The sequence below is a fragment of the Pteropus vampyrus genome, unplaced genomic scaffold, assembly GCF_000151845.1.
Source record: "Pteropus vampyrus isolate Shadow unplaced genomic scaffold, Pvam_2.0 Scaffold2, whole genome shotgun sequence".
In the NCBI taxonomy this organism is placed as follows: domain Eukaryota; kingdom Metazoa; phylum Chordata; class Mammalia; order Chiroptera; family Pteropodidae; genus Pteropus; species Pteropus vampyrus.
This window is the reverse complement of record NW_011888783.1, coordinates 6832044-6843762: the sequence shown is the minus strand read 5'-3', so window position 1 is coordinate 6843762 and position 11719 is coordinate 6832044.

Here is an 11719-nt window from a genome sequence, read left to right as displayed (position 1 = left end):
GAAGGGTGTTTCAATAAATTAGCAGTAAAACTCATTATGACAGAATGATCTAGTAAGAAAAGGATGAAGGCAAATCCACTGCCTTTGGTAGTGTAGAGGTCGTCGATGATCTCTTTAGTGGGGAATAAACTGCTTTACAATTTCCACTCTCACATTTGTTCCTCTAGAAATTAAAAATGAAAAGTTCTATCTTTTGAGTATTTTCTGAGAATTAGAGTTGAACAATATACAAATTGGAACTCGAGTTTTTATACAAATAAAAGAAATAAATGTATGTTTACATTATTTAACAGCATTATTTATTTACTTTTAATTCACAACTACCTCCCCGAAGACATTACACAAATGCCCCTTATTTTTCAAGGTGCAATTAAGCTTTAGCTAAGAGGTAGCTTTTTTAAAATTGGGAATGAGAAAAGCTTATATGGTTAATAAACCAAGACCACTGGTAATGATAATCATTTAAATGCAGTAATTTCACTGAGCAAAAAAAAGCCACCTTAAACAATACCATATTCTAAGCCCAGTCTGAAGAATTGTGGGAAATGGAATATTGAAAACTTAATCTGTAGAACTAGAAAATCTCCTCAAGGAAACACATGTAGACTGATTTCCATAGTCCCACTATTCAACATATACCAAAAAAAAAAAAAAAACCCACAGAAAATAACAAGAGTAAGACTTAAAAATAAGAATTCTAAGCTTTTCTCTAAATCCTACCAACCTGTGTACACCTCTTCTAAATATTCCTCATGACTAAATGGGAAGTACATATAAAGCACTTCTGCTACATGCCTAAATATAATGTTAGTCTCAAGAAAAAGTATTTATATGAAAGTTGTGACCTGAATTACTGTTCTTTTCATGGAAAAATAATAACTATAGCTATTCTAACTTCAGTATTTGGCAGACATCTTCTCAAAAGTGAAACAAGTAAGGCTGCACTTCAAGAAAAATAACTAACAATAAAATACTAATAATAAAATAAAATACAAGATTTCAAGCAAAAGTTAGATTTCCAGTAAGATCAGTAGTGATATTAACAAAATCAATTTGGGGATATTTTATAACGAATAGATCAATAGCTGGAAGACTCACATAATTCAGTGCACCAATATTTTGCAAGTAGTCAATAAACAGTCACAAAATCGTGCATGGGTAAAAAACTGATTCTAAGTACAAGATAAATCAAGAGATTCTAATAAAATAGACTACAAAATGTCTCTTAGTATGGTTTCAGATATCACATTGCAACTGACCTTTAAGAAACTACATTGTCGAGTTTTGGTAGAGTATCTAAAGTATTATTGATAATTACCTGAAAACTATACAATAGTCCACCCTTTTGCAACTATATATCCATGTGAAGCAAAACTTTACTCAGATACTTCAACTAAATTGACATATAGCATCATATTAAATACAGAATCAGATAAAATAATCCAGTTGTTTTTTATTAAGCCAAGTAGCAATTTGCAAAAATATAAAACAATGCAACTCTCAATGATTTTTGTTTGTTTTGGAAAGTATAGTTACTTTTCATAAAAATTCTAATGTAATTTATTTTTAAATGAATTATTAAGTAAATATTTTCATTTAAATTTCTACTATAGTAAGTTTGTATTTATAAATAAAACCCACAAACAAAATATTTTGGAGTACTGAATACTTTTTAGACTGTAAAGTAGCTGTGAGAGCAATGAGTTTGAGAATAACTGTTATAAATAAATTTAAGAGCCAGGTTAAAACTTGAAAAAAATATCTGCAATATCTAAAAGTGACAAGAATTTATCGTTTGGAACAAAGAATGCCTACAAATTGGCATTAAATAGAAAACTCAGCTGGAAAAAATAGGTCAAATATATAAACTGGAAATTCACAGAAGAAAGAAACCAAAATGTTAAGCAGACTATGAAAAGATATTCACTAGGAATCAAAAAATGTAAATCATAATGACAAGAGATAACACATTACACCCATCAAATGTGCAAAAATCAGTGGTATCTTATGCTCATTTAGACTTTTTTGTTTTAGAGAAGTTTAGTGAAGCATACTGAAGTTAAGCATTTGTATTTGCTGCATTTTCCAGATATATAGAGAAACATTCACACAAATCCATTAAAGTGAGAAGTTAAACAGCGACTCCCGCTTTATGCTAATTATTCAAGTTCAGTTACAAAGATGTCCACTATTACCACTTCTATTCAACATAGTATTGTAAGTCCTAGCTACAGCAATCAGACAAAAAAGAGAAATAAAAAGCATCCAAATTGAGAAGGAAGAAGTAAAACTGTCATTATTTGCAGATGACATCATACTATATATGGAGAACCCTAAAGTTTCCACCAAAAAAACTATTAGAACCGATCAATGAATTCAATAAAGTAGCAGGATACAAAATTAATATTCAGAAGTCAGTTGCATTTTTATACACCAATAAGGAACTATCAGAAAGAGAAATTTAGAAAACAATCCCATTTATAATTGCATCAAAAAAAAATAAATTACTTAGGAATCAATTTAAACAAGGAAGTAAAAGACCTATATTCGGAAAATTGATAGAAGAAACTGAAGAAGATGCAAATAAATAGAAGCATATACCATGCTCGTGAATAGGAAGAATTAATACTGTTAAAATGTCCATACTACCCAAAGCACTCTGCAGATTCAGTGCAAAGCCTATCAAAATACCAATAGCATTTTTCAGAGAACTAGAGCAAATAATGTGAAAATTTATATGGAACCATAAAAATTCCCGAATAGTAATGGCAATCTTGAGAAAGAAGAACAAAGTTGGAGGTATCACACTCCGTGATATCAAATTATACTACAAGGCCATAGTTATCAAAATAACTTGGTACTGGCATAAAAACAGATACATAGATTACATAGATCAATGGAACAGAATAGAGAGCCCAGAAATAAATCCATACCTATACATTCATTTAATATATGACAAAGGAGGCAAGACAGTCTATTCAATCAATGGTGTTGAGAAAACTGGAGAGATACATGCAAAAAAAAGAAAAAATGACACTGGATCACCTTCTTACACCATATACATGAATAAACTCAAAATGAATTAAAGTCTTAAATATCACACATGAAACCATAAAACTCCTAAAAGAAAACAGAAGCAGTAAACTCTCTGACATTGCTATTAGTAATTTTTTTTTCTGATATACTTCTTCAGGCAAGAGAAACAAAAGAAAAAATAAACAAATGGGACTATATCAAGCTATAAAGTTTATGCACAGCAAAGAAAACCATCAACAACAAAAAAAGACAACCTACTGAATGGGAGAAGATATTTGCCTATGATACATCTAATAAGGGGTTAATATCCAAATTTTATAAAGAACTAGTGTAACTCAACACTAAAAGAATAAACAATGCAATTAAAAAATGTGTAAAAGACCTGAATAAATATTTCTTTAAAGAGGAAATATAGATGGTCAATAGACATATAAATGATGCTCAAGATCACTAATTATCAGAGAAATGCAAATTAAAAGTACAATGAGACATCACTTCACACCTGTCAGAATGGCTATCACCAATAAATCAACAAATGACAAGGGCTGGTGAGGATGTGAAAAAAAGAGAACCCTCATAATAATAAAATTATGGTGAGACTGCAAATTGGTATAGCCACTATAGAAAACAAATTGGAGATTTCTCAAAAAAAATTAAAAATAGAACTACCTTTTGATCCAGAAATTGCACTTCTGGGTATTTATCTAAAGAAAAACAAAACACTAATTCTTAAAGATTTATGCACCCCCTATGCTCACTCCAGTGCTATTCACAATAGCCAAGATATGGAAGCAACTTAAGTGACCATCAGGAGATGACTGACTAAAGAAGTTATGGTACATATATGTAATGGAATATTACTCAGCCATAAAAAAAAAAAAGAAATCTTACCATTTGCAACAACATGGATGGACCTAGAGGGTATTATACTGAGTGAACTAAGTCAGAGAAAGACAAATACCATATGATTTCACTTATATGTAGAATCTAAGAAACTGAAGAAATGAACTAAATGAAAACAGACTCACAGATATAGAGAACAAATGTGATTGACAGAGGGTAGCAGGTTGGGGGGCTGGGTGAAAAAGTGAAGGGATGAATAATTACAAATTAGTAGTTACAAAACAAGGGGTATAGAGCACAGCATAGGAAATATAGTCAATATTATTGTAATGGCTACGTATAGTGCCAGATGGGTACTAGAGTAATCAGAGGATCTTCTCATAAATCATATAAATGTCTAACCATTGTACTATATACTGGAAACTAATATATAAAAAAATCCCACCTTCACATGCCTACTGCAACATATACAAACTGTCTCTTTCTAAACCAGTCCCCTCTATTTCCTCATTAGTACAACAAACATAATCATGGCTTCTACCTCAGGTGCATGTTAAGATTAAGTGAGATAATTTTATTAAGTAAGTAGTATAAGAACTGCACACTGAAAATATCAATAAGACATCCCAGTCAATGTTTCAACACCAGAAAAATAAACAAAATGTAAATACTTGAAAGAAACGAGATAGTCATTATTTATATTTGAAACATAAATAAAGAAGTACTAGAGTAAATAAAAAAATAAGTCAGATTCCCAGATACATTTTCAACACACAAAAACTGATAGCTGGCTTATGTTCCATAAATACATAATTAGAAAGGTTCATGGGGAAAGCACCCCCTGTCAGCATCAGTCAAAACTAAAGAATACCTAAGAAATCTGATTAAGATTATATAAAATCTACATAAAGAAATCTATAAAGCTTTACTGAAAGGCAAAAAAGAAGACCCCAATAAATAAAGCAGTGTATTTATTAAATGAGAAAATTTTAAATTGTGAAGCTGTAAATTTACTCTAAATGTATAAATTTAGAGTAAATTCAATATGATCTAACCAAAATTTCATCTCCCTCATGTTTTAGGTGAAAACATGGTCATCTCCTGAAAATTAGTCAAATAGATTCTAAAATTTATGAAAAGAAAATTCACAAGTCTAGCCAAGGAAATGTTGAGAAAGGTTATTATGTGAATTTTACCCCACCAGATATTTAAATATGCTGTAAATATAAAGAATCTTAAGCAGTATCAGGTTTGTGAAGACATTTACAAAATTATGAATATAACAGTATAGAAAGTTCAGAAACTACCACATATATATTGTGAAGTTTAGAAAATAAAACATTCTGTTTGTTTTGTTTTGTTTTGTTTTTAATCATTACATACAAGGTCTAATGTCAGTTTAGGTTTGCTGCAAGTGATAAAACCAAAAAAAAAAAAAAAACAAAACAATGAGATAAAAGCTAATTTTTCTTACACATAAAAGGAATTTGGAGAAAGACAATCAGAATATTACACAGGATCTTCATGAAATCAGGCAGGATATTTGCTGTGCTGCTGTGATCAGTATGTGCTTCTCACTCAGGCCTAAGACAGACCCTAGAGCTCCACAAACACACAGGCATTTCTGCTAGGAGAATAAGGGAACAAATTTATTTGATTTTATTAATCAATGTCACCCAATAATTTTTAATAAAAAAAGGATCAGACTAAGAAGGGTGCATCCCTATTTTAAGTATACGTCTAAAAAGGTAAATACAAAATTTCTGCTTATATTCAACAGAATTTTAATCAAAAGACTGAGAAATGTAGTCATACACTAAGCAGCTATATAGTCAACTAAAAATGAAACTTCTACTAAAGAAAAAAGTGAGAACAAATATTAGAGAACAACTTGAAATGGCTGTCATAGACGGCTCTTCATTATAAAGTGTTGAGTCAATTGGCTCTCTATAGAAAAAAAATAAAGTTAAAATCACAATATTAAAAAAAATTCCAATGATTTAAAGAGCTACCAATACGCTCTCCATTACCAGAGGTGGTGATAGAGGGTTAGCAGAAATAGGTGAACTGATTTAGGGTAGTTTTTGTTTTGTTCTTATTTCTTAGTTTAAATAAATTGAATTTTAAAATAAATAAAGTCAAAAAGTATCTTTGGAGATGACATAACTTTTATTTAAAAAAAAAATGGCTTTTAAGATCAGTTTTTCCTGCCTTTTTGGTAATAAGATTCAGTAATAGTTTAGAGATCTAAAAACACCTTTGGGATGGATACAATGATAAAATATGATTATCAAGCTATAGAGGAGGATCATAAATGTGTGATTTTGAAATCTCTTCTATGTGAAACCAATCCAAAGTCTTGAATTCAACCCAATATGCAATATACTATAAATGGAAAGATTAAACTGGATCAATATAATTAGGATAAGCCATTGCATCTATACTTGTATTATAGCAACTGAATCTGAAACCAGCTGCAAAATAGTGACTAATGTTTCTGGCAAACCCACAGAAGAGTGTAGTATAATAAGCCAGTTTCAGACACATAAACACATGTTTCATCAGTACATCTAAGCAAGTGATGGTGATGATGCAATGTGATTATACTTTTGAATATATTCTAACCACAGTCAACAATTGAGTCTCACAAAGCATTTCACAAAAGACTTCAAACAGACTATGTATTTGCAAAATGTATAATTATATATTTTTTCAGATAGTTTCCACTATAGAAGGTCATGGTGACTGTAGTACTTTATAGTAACTTATAATCTTAAATTTGGGAGGTTAATTTTTACATGAGAAAGGAAGATAAGAATAATAATGTGGCAAGAAGAAAGTACTTGAACTTGGAGCTCTTATCCAGCATTGTTCATGACTACTTATAATGATAAATTAAAATAAACTGTCCAGACTGTTTAATTCTATATAAACAGGAGAAAGTGAATCAGTTGGCTGGGAAATATTTTAGTGGTACATTAACCTTCCCATATTTGGAGATGCATCTTTCTAGCTATATAACCTGTCCTGATAAGTTGATATTTAACACTGACCTGAACATTAAAGGTGTTTAATAAATTCTCAGTATGACTTGGAAAACAAAATAAAGAAAAAGTTAAATGTAAATATAAAATTATAAAAGTGATAGTTGACTTCGATATCTGGAAATGGAATAGATATATAATCAATTCACATATTGCCAATTCTATGTTTATGAATTGGGCTACTCTCTAAAAATTATTTGTAAATCTGAAATCAATATTTGTGGTGCTTTTGCAGTCATTTGCAGACATGTGCAGAGTAAACAAATATTTGAGTCACCCAATGTGCATATACCCAGCTGAGAGCAAACAGGATGACACCGTCTAATTGTTTTAGTTCTCATCCTGTAAACAAATATCATTCTTACGGTCTGCTTAGACTTTTTTTTTTTTTTGCATTTTATCCTTTTCATTGGTAATTTTGCTATTTAAAATAGCCCCCAAGTATAATATTAAAACACTGTCTAGTGTTCTTAAATTCAAGGAAGTTACGATGTACCTTACAGAGAAAACATATGTTAGATAAGGTCTGTTCAGGCATGAGTTATAGTGCTGTGGGACATAAACTAAATGTTAATGAATCAACCATATATATTAAGTAAGGTGACTCTAAGCATAAACCAAGGTAATATATTGATCGATTGATGAAAATATGAAACCAGAGGTTCATAGGACCCTAACTCTGTATTTCTTATAGGAATAGTGGTTCAGTATTTGCTAATTCAGTGTTTGCAATGACTTTATAGAACATAATGACCACAAATGACAAGAATCATCCATACTTTTTTCTGTTACTCTCATTATGAACAGCTATATAACGTGGAACTGAAGTATAAAACATAGGATGCTGAAAGGTGGAGAGAAGACAGATAGGCTAGGGCCTCAGGACCCAAAGAGGGTCGTGGCAGTGACATTCCTGGGTTTTGTCTTTGTTTTTGCCTCATATTTCCCAGACTAAGTGCTAGAGAAGTAAGGGACCTGGAAATGCCAACAAACATAGACCAAAAGAGTGCTAAGAAAATTCTGTTTTCTCTATGTAGGGGACAGAGAAAAGAATCAGTGAACTTGAACATGAAGAAATGAAAATTACCCAATATGAACAACAGAGAGAAAATAAATGGGGGAAGGGGTGGAGGAGAATAAACAGAGCCTCAAGGACTTGTGGGGTTATAACAGAATATCTAATATTTCCATTAGAGGAGTCCCAAAAGGAGAGAAAGAAAAGAGTGAGGCTAAAAAGTATCAAAAGAAATAATGGCTAACAACAACAAAAATAGAAACAAACTCATAGATATAGAGAATATTTTGAGGGCCACTAGATGGAAGGGAGGTTGCAGCGGGGGCTGGGAGATCTATGAAAAAGGACAAAGGGATTAAGAAGTACAAACGATAGTTACGACAAAATAGTCATGGAGATATAAAGTATAGCATAAGGAATATAGTCAGTAATATTGCAATAAAATATAAGAGGGCAGAGGGGTACTAGATTACTGGGGTGATCACTTCATGAGTTATATAGATCTCTAATCACTATGCTGTACAACTGAAACTAATATATTATTGTATGCCAACTATAATTGAAAAAAATCTCACTGAATTGTACACTGTAAATATAAGCAACAAATTGTCTATTACATTTCAATAAAGCTGTAAAATTTTTTTTAAAAAAAGAAAGAATGACTAAAAAATTTCTAAATTTGGCAAAAGACATAAATCTACAGGTTCAAGAAGCTGGGCAAAATACAAACAGGATAAATTCAAAGAAATTCATGCCAATGTGCATCATAGTCAAACTTTCAGAAAACTAAATACAAAGAAGAGTCTTGAAAGCAGTGAAAGAAAAAGCACCTTATCTGTAAGGAAAACATAATCTCTCATCAGAAACATTGGAGGCCAAAAGGAAGTGGCAGAATATTTTCAAGTGCTAAAAAAAAGAATAAAAAGAATATCAACTGAATTTTGTATTCAGTGAAAAGTTATAATTAAAAATATGAGGCTTTTTTTTATCCTGAAGTTAGTACAAACTTCCCTTTCTAAGTCACAAATCTAAATCATTTTATTTTTAATTGACCAACATGGCTACAATACAAATAAAAATATATGTGCATAGCTAAAAGATAAGCAACAGCCTAAATAAAATTTAGGCTGCATATATTAATCAGCTACTTTCATAAAAACAGAAAATAACAAGTGTTGTCAAGGATGTGGAGAAATTGGAACACTTTTGCACTGTTGGTGGGAACATAAAATGGTGCAGCCACTATGGAAAACAGTGTGAGGGTTCCTAAAAAAATTTTAAAATAGAATTACCATATGATTCAGCAATTCTATTTGTGAATAAAAATCTAAAAGTATTGACAGGATCTCAAAGAGACCTTTGTACACCCACGTTCACACAGTATTATTCACAAGAGTCAAAAGGTGAAAGCAACCCAAGTGCCCATTGACAGATGAATGGATAAACAAAAAGTGGTATATATAAATACAGTGAAATATTATTTAGCCTCAGAAAAGAAGGAAATTCTGACATTTGCTACAAGATGGATGAACTTTGAAAACATTATGCTAAGTGAAATAAGCCAGTTCCAAGTGCAATCGATAACATCACTAATTCCTTTCCAAGAAAGTTATTCCCTTTCTATTTCTGCCAGCCCAAGTCACAGTTAGATAGCAGTAGAGAATGCCTAGATATGTGAGTTTAGAAATGCCAGCCCCTACATGATGATAAGAAAGTAGTTACCATCATCTTCCTTATAGGTTCTACCGTTATTCCTTCCTAAGACAGTGGTGTCTGATGAAGTTATATTTACTGTTTTTACTTACTGATGGGTCCAGAAATTCTCCCAGAGAAAAGGTATTATGTAGGGAAAAAAAAGAGAGAGGAGCTTACTCTTAAAAGTCATTCTCTCATACACACAAGGAAAACATATTACACATTCTGATGTCATATGTTGTTTGTTTCTGGTCCTAGTTCAGCTGCCTGGCCAGTAAGAGCAGTAGTCACCTTCCCCACTGATCACCTATGAAGAAAGCACATCTAGGCAAAATGATAAGAACTTTGTTTTTCCAGAGATACTATAGACAGTTCTCATATGAGGAAAACATCTTCCTCATGTTACTATAAATTATCCCTGCTTCATTTGAAGCAGCATTCCTAATCTTAATGTGTAAGAAGCATCTGACTCTTTTCTATTTCTCGTTTACTTTATTGAAGTCACCACACTCTCTGTGAACGGCTTCTTCTTATCCACTGACAATGGATGGCACTAACTGCAAATAGAGTCTGTCTGATTCCTAAACCCATTCCTTAACAGAATTAGAGTGGTATGGAGTTACAGTACATGCTGGTTTATATTTAGAAAAATATTATATAGGACAGATTATACAGATATATGTAGGATATATCTGATATAAGATATACAAGTGACCCTTGCACAACACAGGCGATAGAGGCACCAACCCCTGCATAGTCAAAAATCCACATATATTTTTTGACTGCCCCAAAACTTAACTACACCAGTTGTCCCTTGGTATTTGCAGAAGATTGGTTCCAGAACTCATGCGAATATAAAAGTCTGCAGATACTCAAATCCCTTATATAAAATGGTACAGATCAACGCATACAGTTGGCCCTCTGCATTCAGGTGCCCAACTACAGATTGAAAACAGTACAGGTATTTATTGGGAAAAAAATCTGCATATAAGTGGTCCCACGCAGTTCAAACCTGTATTGTTCAAGGGTCAAGTGTAGATATAAATATTATCTTTATTGTCAAATTTATCTTCACAACCATTCATAAGCTCCAAGCTGCTTTGGATTCCAATACAGTTAGATAATAAGCAGAAGCTGCTACACAGCAGACAGCTTCATTCATGAGACAATGCCATTTCTCTTACTACAGTTTCCTGAGTCAATTCTTTACATATCTAATCATTTTGAACAATATTTTACATAAAATTTTCTTTCCTACCCTTACTTTATATTAGTTCACTCAATGGTCTAGGCACCTGCATTATTTTATGCTCTTACCCAGTGTATCAGTAACTTACTGAATTCATAATTCTATTATAAATATCTATTACATATATATTGTAAACTGTAAAGAGAAGTAAATTATCTCCATATCTTATCAAACAAAGCTAAATGCTCCTATTATTCCATTGACTGAGTAGAAAATAAGAAAAAAATTAAAATATACATATACAGATGAAACAAATTTAAGACAAATTTAATATGAGAATAATAAGAATTACCATAACTAAGTTTAACTACAAAATAAACACAGAGGCACAAAAAGCTCTATTATATTTCATAAATATAGGATGTGCAAAATGATGACAAATTTACTAAATATGACACAATGAAGATAAAAAGTTATACTGAAAAATAACAGAAATGCTAATAATCGTAACATAAGAAGAGAAAGGAGAAGGTGGAGAAAGAGAGGAAGGAAGTGGAGAAGAGGGAAGAAAAAGAGGAGATAGAAACAGTAGAAGGAGAATGAAAATTCAGGTAAGGCAATAGGACAAGTTCCAAGAATTAAAAAAAAATAAGAACAACCAGAGATGAACGCTCATCTTTGCATCTGAAAACAGTGCTACTTTTAATGATTTTGCATATTATCACTTCTTCAAGCCAAGGCGGGTGGGTGGGATTGTAACAGCAAACACTTATTTTCATAAAGTCTTAAATTTTAGAAAGATTTTCAAGTGCACTTCCAAAATAAATAAATAATCAAATAACCAAAAGACTGAAATTTGTGCCAAATATCTGTGATGTAATAAAGTACAGAGGAATA